General features: G+C 50.5%; 6 non-coding genes across 6 annotated transcripts; all 6 read left to right on the plus strand.

The window, feature by feature from the left end:
- Positions 1–833: 833 nt before the first annotated feature.
- Positions 834–1,025, plus strand: LOC148141352 (U2 spliceosomal RNA). Its single transcript, XR_015752661.1, has one exon. It is a non-coding gene; the product is annotated as a U2 spliceosomal RNA (small nuclear RNA).
- A 1,826-nt stretch (positions 1,026–2,851) lies between these two features.
- LOC148141353 (U2 spliceosomal RNA) lies at positions 2,852–3,043 on the plus strand. Its single transcript, XR_015752593.1, has one exon. It is a non-coding gene; the product is annotated as a U2 spliceosomal RNA (small nuclear RNA).
- A 1,826-nt stretch (positions 3,044–4,869) lies between these two features.
- Positions 4,870–5,061, plus strand: LOC148141354 (U2 spliceosomal RNA). Its single transcript, XR_015752594.1, has one exon. It is a non-coding gene; the product is annotated as a U2 spliceosomal RNA (small nuclear RNA).
- Positions 5,062–6,891: 1,830 nt separating this feature from the next.
- Positions 6,892–7,083, plus strand: LOC148141355 (U2 spliceosomal RNA). The gene has a single exon (XR_015752662.1). It is a non-coding gene; the product is annotated as a U2 spliceosomal RNA (small nuclear RNA).
- A 1,826-nt stretch (positions 7,084–8,909) lies between these two features.
- On the plus strand, positions 8,910–9,101 carry LOC148141356 (U2 spliceosomal RNA). Its single transcript, XR_015752595.1, has one exon. It is a non-coding gene; the product is annotated as a U2 spliceosomal RNA (small nuclear RNA).
- A 1,826-nt stretch (positions 9,102–10,927) lies between these two features.
- LOC148141357 (U2 spliceosomal RNA) lies at positions 10,928–11,119 on the plus strand. The gene has a single exon (XR_015752596.1). It is a non-coding gene; the product is annotated as a U2 spliceosomal RNA (small nuclear RNA).
- Positions 11,120–12,642: the final 1,523 nt, after the last annotated feature.

The raw sequence follows: 12,642 nt of genomic DNA on the forward strand, positions 1-12,642 counted from the left end.
GATATTGAAAGTGGACGATAAAGAAAGGGTGCACGGACGTAATTCACTTTTCACAACTTTTCAGATTGATGTGGAATGCCAAGGAGCGAATCCTGTACGTGAGGGAAACAATGATTCGCATCAATGGGCAAGCGACACGAACACAAGGGGAGGAAATGAATAGGATCTTTCTGTCAAGGCCAACATTTCTTGCCCATCCCGAGATCACCCTGGTGGTGAGCTGCTCTCTCGCACCGCTGCAGTCCATGTGCTGTCGGTAGCCCCGCGATGCTGTTTGGGCGGGGATTCCAGATTTTGACCCAGTGACACCGGAGGAACAACGATATATTTGCAATTCAGGACAGCGAGTGCCTCGGGAAAGAACTTGCGAATGGTGGTGTTCCCACGGATCTGCTGCCGTCATCCCTCAAGGCTGTGTTGGCCATGGGTTTGGAAGGTTGCTGCCTGAGGAATTCTGGTGAATCTTGTAGATGCCGGGGAAATGACCCTGCCGCCGCCGCCGCCGCTGCTGCTGTCCCCGATCACCGGGAGAATGACCCTGCTGCTGTCCCCGATCAGCGGGAGAAACCTCTCTGCAGTCGACCTGACGTGCGCTTCCATGGCGGCTCCGGCCCGTGCCATCTGATTGGTCGTCAGCGCGATCTACGCGGCTAGGTAACAGATGGACAGAAAACCACGGGGAAAGCACTGCGACTGCTGCAAAGTGATCTTCCGATCTGGTCGGAAATCTTGGAAGGGACACGGTAAGGGAATAAACGAACTTTGAATATCATCAAACTGATGGAAAGGATAGTCGGCAAATATGACCCCCACCGTTGGAGTATTAATGTGCTATCGCTTCTCGGCCTTTTGGCTCGGAATATGTGTAGTTTCTGTTCTTATCAGTTTAATCGCTGATATCTCCCGAACGTGGGAGTGTTTGTATTAAATGGATTTTTGGAGCAGGGAGATGGCTTAAGGGCTTGCTCTGTCCCCTCCATGTATCAGCCTGGTATTGCAGTGTTTCCAGGAATGGTGCAGCCAATGCCTACTAGCCAAGTTCAAAAGCAGGTTAATGGAATGTGAATCTCTTGCCTTTGCTAGTTTGCCGTGTTGATTGCAGTGATTGTTCCATCTCTTGTCTTTTCAGTTGCATGAAACTATCATCTTTTGTTACCAGTTTTCTGTCTTATGATCCTGCTCTGCAGTTACCTGACGAAGGTGCAGCACGCTGAAAGCCAGGACAGGGTAACCCCTCTATCCGTGGCCCGAACGTGCTACAGGGAACATTCTGGAACCAGGGGGCTGCCAGGAAGGTAACTTTCCAATTTAAATGAATGGGTTTGCCCCTATCCGCCGTTTCGGTCTTCTGCGGTCGGTCTTGGAACGTATCCCACCGATGGTACGGCGGGGGTGGTGGTGACTGCTGTACTTCCAAATAACCCCGTTGGCCTGTAACCTGGTGTTGTGGGATTTTTAACACAGTCAAATCAGGTTGTGGGATCCCATAACTCAGCCAATGTCAAATGGCTATCAGATCAGCCCCCACAACCCCTTCCCCACACCCACCGACGCATCAAATTTATCCGAATATTTTCTTGAACAAGAAAGAAATGGCTTTGGTCTGTTTCCTGAATAGAGTGAAACCCCCATCTCTGTTTGTTTCTTCGCAAACTACTACGCGGAAGCAACCTGCTTTAGTGGCTATGCCTGCACGTAAAGATTATTCACACAGACGATCGCCCGAGGCTGGAACTCACTTCAGCTCCCTGGTGCCACGAGGCAGCCGTACTAACCACTGAGCCACCGTGCCACCCGTACGATTTGGAATGGTTTGTCATCATTTGTGGTGCAAGTAGCAAAATAGTTGTCAGTTTGTCAACTGGATCGGCTTCAAATGTTCTCAGCAATCTGCAGTAATGTGAACGGAGAGGTCAAATCGAGCTGCTTGTGGCGATGAGGTGCACTTGCAGCGTGACCTGTTTACATAGGGAGATCAGCTCCCTCCCCATTCTACACAGAGAGTCGGATACAAGTAGAGAGGATATTGAAAGTGGACGATAAAGAAAGGGTGCACGGACGTAATTCACTTTTCACAACTTTTCAGATTGATGTGGAATGCCAAGGAGCGAATCCTGTACGTGAGGGAAACAATGATTCGCATCAATGGGCAAGCGACACGAACACAAGGGGAGGAAATGAATAGGATCTTTCTGTCAAGGCCAACATTTCTTGCCCATCCCGAGATCACCCTGGTGGTGAGCTGCTCATCGAACCGCTGCAGTCCATGTGCTGTCGGTAGCCCCGCGATGCTGTTTGGGCGGGGATTCCAGATTTTGACCCAGTGACACCGGAGGAACAACGATATATTTGCAATTCAGGACAGCGAGTGCCTCGGGAAAGAACTTGCGAATGGTGGTGTTCCCACGGATCTGCTGCCGTCATCCCTCAAGGCTGTGTTGGCCATGGGTTTGGAGGGTTGCTGCCCGAGGAATTCTGGTGAATCTTGTAGATGCCGGGGAAATGACCCTGCCGCCGCCGCTGCTGCTGCTGTCCCCGATCAGCGGGAGAATGACCCTGCTGCTGTCCCCGATCAGCGGGAGAAACCTCTCTGCAGTCGACCTGACGTGCGCTTCCATGGCGGCTCCGGCCCGTGCCATCTGATTGGTCGTCAGCGCGATCTGCGCGGCTAGGTAACAGATGGACAGAAAACCACGGGGAAAGCACAGCGACTGCTGCAAAGTGATCTTCCGATCTGGTCGGAAATCTTGGAAGGTACACGGTAAGGGAATAAACGAACTTTGAATATCATCAAGCTGATGGAAAGGATAGTCGGCAAATATGACCCCCACCGTTGGAGTATTAATGTGCTATCGCTTCTCGGCCTTTTGGCTTGGAATATGTGTAGTTTCTGTTCTTATCAGTTTAATCGCTGATATCTCCCGAACGTGGGAGTGTTTGTATTAAATGGATTTTTGGAGCAGGGAGATGGCTTAAGGGCTTGCTCTGTCCCCTCCATGTATCAGCCTGGTATTGCAGTGTTTCCAGGAATGGTGCAGCCAATGCCTACTAGCCAAGTTCAAAAGCAGGTTAATGGAATGTGAATCTCTTGCCTTTGCTAGTTTGCCGTGTTGATTGCAGTGATTGTTCCATCTATTGTCTTTTCAGTTGCATGAAACTATCATCTTTTGTTACCAGTTTTCTGTCTTATGATCCTGCTCTGCAGTTACCTGACGAAGGTGCAGCACGCTGAAAGCCAGGACAGGGTAACCCCCATATCCGCGGCCCGAACGTGCTACAGGGAACATTCTGGAACCAGGGGGCTGCCAGGAAGGTAACTTTCCAATTTAAATGAATGGGTTTGCCCCTATCCGCCGTTTCGGTCTTCTGCGGTCGGTCTTGGAACGTATCCCACCGATGGTACGGCGGGGGTGGTGGTGACTGCTGTACTTCCAAATAACCCCGTTGAGCTGTAACCTGGTGTTGTGGGATTTTTAACACAGTCAAATCAGGTTGTGGGATCCCATAACTCAGCCAATGTCAAATGGCTATCAGATCAGCCCCCACAATCCCTTCCCCACACCCACCGACGCATCAAATTTATCCGAATATTTTCTTGAACAAGAAAGAAATGGCTTTGGTCTGTTTCCTGAATAGAGTGAAACCCCCATCTCTGTTTGTTTCTTCGCAAACTACTATACGGAAGCAACCTGCTTTAGTGGCTATGTCTGCACGTAAAGATTATTCACACAGACGATCGCCCGAGGCTGGAACTCACTTCAGCTCCCTGGTGCCACGAGGCAGCCGTACTAACCACTGAGCCACAATGCCACCCGTACGATTTGGAATGGTTTGTCATCGTTTGTGGTGCAAGTAGCAAAATAGTTGTCAGTTTGTCAACTGGATCGGCTTCAAATGTTCTCAGCAATCTGCAGTAATGTGAACGGAGAGGTCAAATCGAGCTGCTTGTGGCGATGAGGTGCGCTTGCAGCGTGACCTGTTTACATAGGGAGATCAGCTCCCTCCCCATTCTACACAGAGAGTCGGATACAAGTAGAGAGGATATTGAAAGTGGACGATAAAGAAAGGGTGCACGGACGTAATTCACTTTTCACAACTTTTCAGATTGATGTGGAATGCCAAGGAGCGAATCCTGTACGTGAGGGAAACAATGATTCGCATTTATGGGCGAGCGACACGAACACAAGGGGAGGAAATGAATAGGATCTTTCTGTCAAGGCCAACATTTCTTGCCCATCCCGAGATCACCCTGGTGGTGAGCTGCTCATCGAACCGCTGCAGTCCATGTGCTGTCGGTAGCCCCGCGATGCTGTTTGGGCGGGGATTCCAGATTTTGACCCAGTGACACCGGAGGAACAACGATATATTTGCAATTCAGGACAGCGAGTGCCTCGGGAAAGAACTTGCGAATGGTGGTGTTCCCACGGATCTGCTGCCGTCATCCCTCAAGGCTGTGTTGGCCATGGGTTTGGAAGGTTGCTGCCCGAGGAATTCTGGTGAATCTTGTAGATGCCGGGGAAATGACCCTGCCGCCGCCGCTGCTGCTGCTGTCCCCGATCAGCGGGAGAATGACCCTGCTGCTGTCCCCGATCAGCGGGAGAAACCTCTCTGCAGTCGACCTGACGTGCGCTTCCATGGCGGCTCCGGCCCGTGCCATCTGATTGGTCGTCAGCGCGATCTGCGCGGCTAGGTAACAGATGGACAGAAAACCACGGGGAAAGCACAGCGACTGCTGCAAAGTGATCTTCCGATCTGGTCGGAAATCTTGGAAGGTACACGGTAAGGGAATAAACGAACTTTGAATATCATCAAGCTGATGGAAAGGATAGTCGGCAAATATGACCCCCACCGTTGGAGTATTAATGTGCTATCGCTTCTCGGCCTTTTGGCTTGGAATATGTGTAGTTTCTGTTCTTATCAGTTTAATCGCTGATATCTCCCGAACGTGGGAGTGTTTGTATTAAATGGATTTTTGGAGCAGGGAGATGGCTTAAGGGCTTGCTCTGTCCCCTCCATGTATCAGCCTGGTATTGCAGTGTTTCCAGGAATGGTGCAGCCAATGCCTACTAGCCAAGTTCAAAAGCAGGTTAATGGAATGTGAATCTCTTGCCTTTGCTAGTTTGCCGTGTTGATTGCAGTGATTGTTCCATCTATTGTCTTTTCAGTTGCATGAAACTATCATCTTTTGTTACCAGTTTTCTGTCTTATGATCCTGCTCTGCAGTTACCTGACGAAGGTGCAGCACGCTGAAAGCCAGGACAGGGTAACCCCCATATCCGCGGCCCGAACGTGCTACAGGGAACATTCTGGAACCAGGGGGCTGCCAGGAAGGTAACTTTCCAATTTAAATGAATGGGTTTGCCCCTATCCGCCGTTTCGGTCTTCTGCGGTCGGTCTTGGAACGTATCCCACCGATGGTACGGCGGGGGTGGTGGTGACTGCTGTACTTCCAAATAACCCCGTTGAGCTGTAACCTGGTGTTGTGGGATTTTTAACACAGTCAAATCAGGTTGTGGGATCCCATAACTCAGCCAATGTCAAATGGCTATCAGATCAGCCCCCACAATCCCTTCCCCACACCCACCGACGCATCAAATTTATCCGAATATTTTCTTGAACAAGAAAGAAATGGCTTTGGTCTGTTTCCTGAATAGAGTGAAACCCCCATCTCTGTTTGTTTCTTCGCAAACTACTACGCGGAAGCAACCTGCTTTAGTGGCTATGCCTGCACGTAAAGATTATTCACACAGACGATCGCCCGAGGCTGGAACTCACTTCAGCTCCCTGGTGCCACGAGGCAGCCGTACTAACCACTGAGCCACCGTGCCACCCGTACGATTTGGAATGGTTTGTCATCATTTGTGGTGCAAGTAGCAAAATAGTTGTCAGTTTGTCAACTGGATCGGCTTCAAATGTTCTCCGCAATCTGCAGTAATGTGAACGGAGAGGTCAAATCGAGCTGCTTGTGGCGATGAGGTGCACTTGCAGCGTGACCTGTTTACATAGGGAGATCAGCTCCCTCCCCATTCTACACAGAGAGTCGGATACAAGTAGAGAGGATATTGAAAGTGGACGATAAAGAAAGGGTGCACGGACGTAATTCACTTTTCACAACTTTTCAGATTGATGTGGAATGCCAAGGAGCGAATCCTGTACGTGAGGGAAACAATGATTCGCATCAATGGGCAAGCGACACGAACACAAGGGGAGGAAATGAATAGGATCTTTCTGTCAAGGCCAACATTTCTTGCCCATCCCGAGATCACCCTGGTGGTGAGCTGCTCTCTCGAACCGCTGCAGTCCATGTGCTGTCGGTAGCCCCGCGATGCTGTTTGGGCGGGGATTCCAGATTTTGACCCAGTGACACCGGAGGAACAACGATATATTTGCAATTCAGGACAGCGAGTGCCTCGGGAAAGAACTTGCGAATGGTGGTGTTCCCACGGATCTGCTGCCGTCATCCCTCAAGGCTGTGTTGGCCATGGGTTTGGAAGGTTGCTGCCTGAGGAATTCTGGTGAATCTTGTAGATGCCGGGGAAATGACCCTGCCGCCGCCGCCGCCGCTGCTGCTGTCCCCGATCACCGGGAGAATGACCCTGCTGTTGTCCCCGATCAGCGGGAGAAACCTCTCTGCAGTCGACCTGACGTGCGCTTCCATGGCGGCTCCGGCCCGTGCCATCTGATTGGTCGTCAGCGCGATCTACGCGGCTAGGTAACAGATGGACAGAAAACCACGGGGAAAGCACTGCGACTGCTGCAAAGTGATCTTCCGATCTGGTCGGAAATCTTGGAAGGGACACGGTAAGGGAATAAACGAACTTTGAATATCATCAAACTGATGGAAAGGATAGTCGGCAAATATGACCCCCACCGTTGGAGTATTGATGTGGTATCGCTTCTCGGCCTTTTGGCTCGGAATATGTGTAGTTTCTGTTCTTATCAGTTTAATCGCTGATATCTCCCGAACGTGGGAGTGTTTGTATTAAATGGATTTTTGGAGCAGGGAGATGGCTTAAGGGCTTGCTCTGTCCCCTCCATGTATCAGCCTGGTATTGCAGTGTTTCCAGGAATGGTGCAGCCAATGCCTACTAGCCAAGTTCAAAAGCAGGTTAATGGAATGTGAATCTCTTGCCTTTGCTAGTTTGCCGTGTTGATTGCAGTGATTGTTCCATCTCTTGTCTTTTCAGTTGCATGAAACTATCATCTTTTGTTACCAGTTTTCTGTCTTATGATCCTGCTCTGCAGTTACCTGACGAAGGTGCAGCACGCTGAAAGCCAGGACAGGGTAACCCCTCTATCCGCGGCCCGAACGTGCTACAGGGAACATTCTGGAACCAGGGGGCTGCCAGGAAGGTAACTTTCCAATTTAAATGAATGGGTTTGCCCCTATCCGCCGTTTCGGTCTTCTGCGGTCGGTCTTGGAACGTATCCCACCGATGGTACGGCGGGGGTGGTGGTGACTGCTGTACTTCCAAATAACCCCGTTGGCCTGTAACCTGGTGTTGTGGGATTTTTAACACAGTCAAATCAGGTTGTGGGATCCCATAACTCAGCCAATGTCAAATGGCTATCAGATCAGCCCCCACAACCCCTTCCCCACACCCACCGACGCATCAAATTTATCCGAATATTTTCTTGAACAAGAAAGAAATGGCTTTGGTCTGTTTCCTGAATAGAGTGAAACCCCCATCTCTGTTTGTTTCTTCGCAAACTACTACGCGGAAGCAACCTGCTTTAGTGGCTATGCCTGCACGTAAAGATTATTCACACAGACGATCGCCCGAGGCTGGAACTCACTTCAGCTCCCTGGTGCCACGAGGCAGCCGTACTAACCACTGAGCCACCGTGCCACCCGTACGATTTGGAATGGTTTGTCATCATTTGTGGTGCAAGTAGCAAAATAGTTGTCAGTTTGTCAACTGGATCGGCTTCAAATGTTCTCAGCAATCTGCAGTAATGTGAACGGAGAGGTCAAATCGAGCTGCTTGTGGCGATGAGGTGCACTTGCAGCGTGACCTGTTTACATAGGGAGATCAGCTCCCTCCCCATTCTACACAGAGAGTCGGATACAAGTAGAGAGGATATTGAAAGTGGACGATAAAGAAAGGGTGCACGGACGTAATTCACTTTTCACAACTTTTCAGATTGATGTGGAATGCCAAGGAGCGAATCCTGTACGTGAGGGAAACAATGATTCGCATCAATGGGCAAGCGACACGAACACAAGGGGAGGAAATGAATAGGATCTTTCTGTCAAGGCCAACATTTCTTGCCCATCCCGAGATCACCCTGGTGGTGAGCTGCTCATCGAACCGCTGCAGTCCATGTGCTGTCGGTAGCCCCGCGATGCTGTTTGGGCGGGGATTCCAGATTTTGACCCAGTGACACCGGAGGAACAACGATATATTTGCAATTCAGGACAGCGAGTGCCTCGGGAAAGAACTTGCGAATGGTGGTGTTCCCACGGATCTGCTGCCGTCATCCCTCAAGGCTGTGTTGGCCATGGGTTTGGAAGGTTGCTGCCCGAGGAATTCTGGTGAATCTTGTAGATGCCGGGGAAATGACCCTGCCGCCGCCGCTGCTGCTGCTGTCCCCGATCAGCGGGAGAATGACCCTGCTGCTGTCCCCGATCAGCGGGAGAAACCTCTCTGCAGTCGACCTGACGTGCGCTTCCATGGCGGCTCCGGCCCGTGCCATCTGATTGGTCGTCAGCGCGATCTGCGCGGCTAGGTAACAGATGGACAGAAAACCACGGGGAAAGCACAGCGACTGCTGCAAAGTGATCTTCCGATCTGGTCGGAAATCTTGGAAGGTACACGGTAAGGGAATAAACGAACTTTGAATATCATCAAGCTGATGGAAAGGATAGTCGGCAAATATGACCCCCACCGTTGGAGTATTAATGTGCTATCGCTTCTCGGCCTTTTGGCTTGGAATATGTGTAGTTTCTGTTCTTATCAGTTTAATCGCTGATATCTCCCGAACGTGGGAGTGTTTGTATTAAATGGATTTTTGGAGCAGGGAGATGGCTTAAGGGCTTGCTCTGTCCCCTCCATGTATCAGCCTGGTATTGCAGTGTTTCCAGGAATGGTGCAGCCAATGCCTACTAGCCAAGTTCAAAAGCAGGTTAATGGAATGTGAATCTCTTGCCTTTGCTAGTTTGCCGTGTTGATTGCAGTGATTGTTCCATCTATTGTCTTTTCAGTTGCATGAAACTATCATCTTTTGTTACCAGTTTTCTGTCTTATGATCCTGCTCTGCAGTTACCTGACGAAGGTGCAGCACGCTGAAAGCCAGGACAGGGTAACCCCCATATCCGCGGCCCGAACGTGCTACAGGGAACATTCTGGAACCAGGGGGCTGCCAGGAAGGTAACTTTCCAATTTAAATGAATGGGTTTGCCCCTATCCGCCGTTTCGGTCTTCTGCGGTCGGTCTTGGAACGTATCCCACCGATGGTACGGCGGGGGTGGTGGTGACTGCTGTACTTCCAAATAACCCCGTTGAGCTGTAACCTGGTGTTGTGGGATTTTTAACACAGTCAAATCAGGTTGTGGGATCCCATAACTCAGCCAATGTCAAATGGCTATCAGATCAGCCCCCACAATCCCTTCCCCACACCCACCGACGCATCAAATTTATCCGAATATTTTCTTGAACAAGAAAGAAATGGCTTTGGTCTGTTTCCTGAATAGAGTGAAACCCCCATCTCTGTTTGTTTCTTCGCAAACTACTATACGGAAGCAACCTGCTTTAGTGGCTATGTCTGCACGTAAAGATTATTCACACAGACGATCGCCCGAGGCTGGAACTCACTTCAGCTCCCTGGTGCCACGAGGCAGCCGTACTAACCACTGAGCCACAATGCCACCCGTACGATTTGGAATGGTTTGTCATCGTTTGTGGTGCAAGTAGCAAAATAGTTGTCAGTTTGTCAACTGGATCGGCTTCAAATGTTCTCAGCAATCTGCAGTAATGTGAACGGAGAGGTCAAATCGAGCTGCTTGTGGCGATGAGGTGCGCTTGCAGCGTGACCTGTTTACATAGGGAGATCAGCTCCCTCCCCATTCTACACAGAGAGTCGGATACAAGTAGAGAGGATATTGAAAGTGGACGATAAAGAAAGGGTGCACGGACGTAATTCACTTTTCACAACTTTTCAGATTGATGTGGAATGCCAAGGAGCGAATCCTGTACGTGAGGGAAACAATGATTCGCATTTATGGGCGAGCGACACGAACACAAGGGGAGGAAATGAATAGGATCTTTCTGTCAAGGCCAACATTTCTTGCCCATCCCGAGATCACCCTGGTGGTGAGCTGCTCATCGAACCGCTGCAGTCCATGTGCTGTCGGTAGCCCCGCGATGCTGTTTGGGCGGGGATTCCAGATTTTGACCCAGTGACACCGGAGGAACAACGATATATTTGCAATTCAGGACAGCGAGTGCCTCGGGAAAGAACTTGCGAATGGTGGTGTTCCCACGGATCTGCTGCCGTCATCCCTCAAGGCTGTGTTGGCCATGGGTTTGGAAGGTTGCTGCCCGAGGAATTCTGGTGAATCTTGTAGATGCCGGGGAAATGACCCTGCCGCCGCCGCTGCTGCTGCTGTCCCCGATCAGCGGGAGAATGACCCTGCTGCTGTCCCCGATCAGCGGGAGAAACCTCTCTGCAGTCGACCTGACGTGCGCTTCCATGGCGGCTCCGGCCCGTGCCATCTGATTGGTCGTCAGCGCGATCTGCGCGGCTAGGTAACAGATGGACAGAAAACCACGGGGAAAGCACAGCGACTGCTGCAAAGTGATCTTCCGATCTGGTCGGAAATCTTGGAAGGTACACGGTAAGGGAATAAACGAACTTTGAATATCATCAAGCTGATGGAAAGGATAGTCGGCAAATATGACCCCCACCGTTGGAGTATTAATGTGCTATCGCTTCTCGGCCTTTTGGCTTGGAATATGTGTAGTTTCTGTTCTTATCAGTTTAATCGCTGATATCTCCCGAACGTGGGAGTGTTTGTATTAAATGGATTTTTGGAGCAGGGAGATGGCTTAAGGGCTTGCTCTGTCCCCTCCATGTATCAGCCTGGTATTGCAGTGTTTCCAGGAATGGTGCAGCCAATGCCTACTAGCCAAGTTCAAAAGCAGGTTAATGGAATGTGAATCTCTTGCCTTTGCTAGTTTGCCGTGTTGATTGCAGTGATTGTTCCATCTATTGTCTTTTCAGTTGCATGAAACTATCATCTTTTGTTACCAGTTTTCTGTCTTATGATCCTGCTCTGCAGTTACCTGACGAAGGTGCAGCACGCTGAAAGCCAGGACAGGGTAACCCCCATATCCGCGGCCCGAACGTGCTACAGGGAACATTCTGGAACCAGGGGGCTGCCAGGAAGGTAACTTTCCAATTTAAATGAATGGGTTTGCCCCTATCCGCCGTTTCGGTCTTCTGCGGTCGGTCTTGGAACGTATCCCACCGATGGTACGGCGGGGGTGGTGGTGACTGCTGTACTTCCAAATAACCCCGTTGAGCTGTAACCTGGTGTTGTGGGATTTTTAACACAGTCAAATCAGGTTGTGGGATCCCATAACTCAGCCAATGTCAAATGGCTATCAGATCAGCCCCCACAATCCCTTCCCCACACCCACCGACGCATCAAATTTATCCGAATATTTTCTTGAACAAGAAAGAAATGGCTTTGGTCTGTTTCCTGAATAGAGTGAAACCCCCATCTCTGTTTGTTTCTTCGCAAACTACTACGCGGAAGCAACCTGCTTTAGTGGCTATGCCTGCACGTAAAGATTATTCACACAGACGATCGCCCGAGGCTGGAACTCACTTCAGCTCCCTGGTGCCACGAGGCAGCCGTACTAACCACTGAGCCACCGTGCCACCCGTACGATTTGGAATGGTTTGTCATCATTTGTGGTGCAAGTAGCAAAATAGTTGTCAGTTTGTCAACTGGATCGGCTTCAAATGTTCTCCGCAATCTGCAGTAATGTGAACGGAGAGGTCAAATCGAGCTGCTTGTGGCGATGAGGTGCACTTGCAGCGTGACCTGTTTACATAGGGAGATCAGCTCCCTCCCCATTCTACACAGAGAGTCGGATACAAGTAGAGAGGATATTGAAAGTGGACGATAAAGAAAGGGTGCACGGACGTAATTCACTTTTCACAACTTTTCAGATTGATGTGGAATGCCAAGGAGCGAATCCTGTACGTGAGGGAAACAATGATTCGCATCAATGGGCAAGCGACACGAACACAAGGGGAGGAAATGAATAGGATCTTTCTGTCAAGGCCAACATTTCTTGCCCATCCCGAGATCACCCTGGTGGTGAGCTGCTCTCTCGAACCGCTGCAGTCCATGTGCTGTCGGTAGCCCCGCGATGCTGTTTGGGCGGGGATTCCAGATTTTGACCCAGTGACACCGGAGGAACAACGATATATTTGCAATTCAGGACAGCGAGTGCCTCGGGAAAGAACTTGCGAATGGTGGTGTTCCCACGGATCTGCTGCCGTCATCCCTCAAGGCTGTGTTGGCCATGGGTTTGGAAGGTTGCTGCCTGAGGAATTCTGGTGAATCTTGTAGATGCCGGGGAAATGACCCTGCCGCCGCCGCCGCCGCTGCTGCTGTCCCCGATCACC

Source organism: Chiloscyllium plagiosum, unplaced genomic scaffold (assembly GCF_037043375.1).
Source record: "Chiloscyllium plagiosum isolate Xiang-an unplaced genomic scaffold, Cpla_swu_hap1 HiC_scaffold_33, whole genome shotgun sequence".
Taxonomy (NCBI): Eukaryota; Metazoa; Chordata; class Chondrichthyes; order Orectolobiformes; family Hemiscylliidae; genus Chiloscyllium; species Chiloscyllium plagiosum.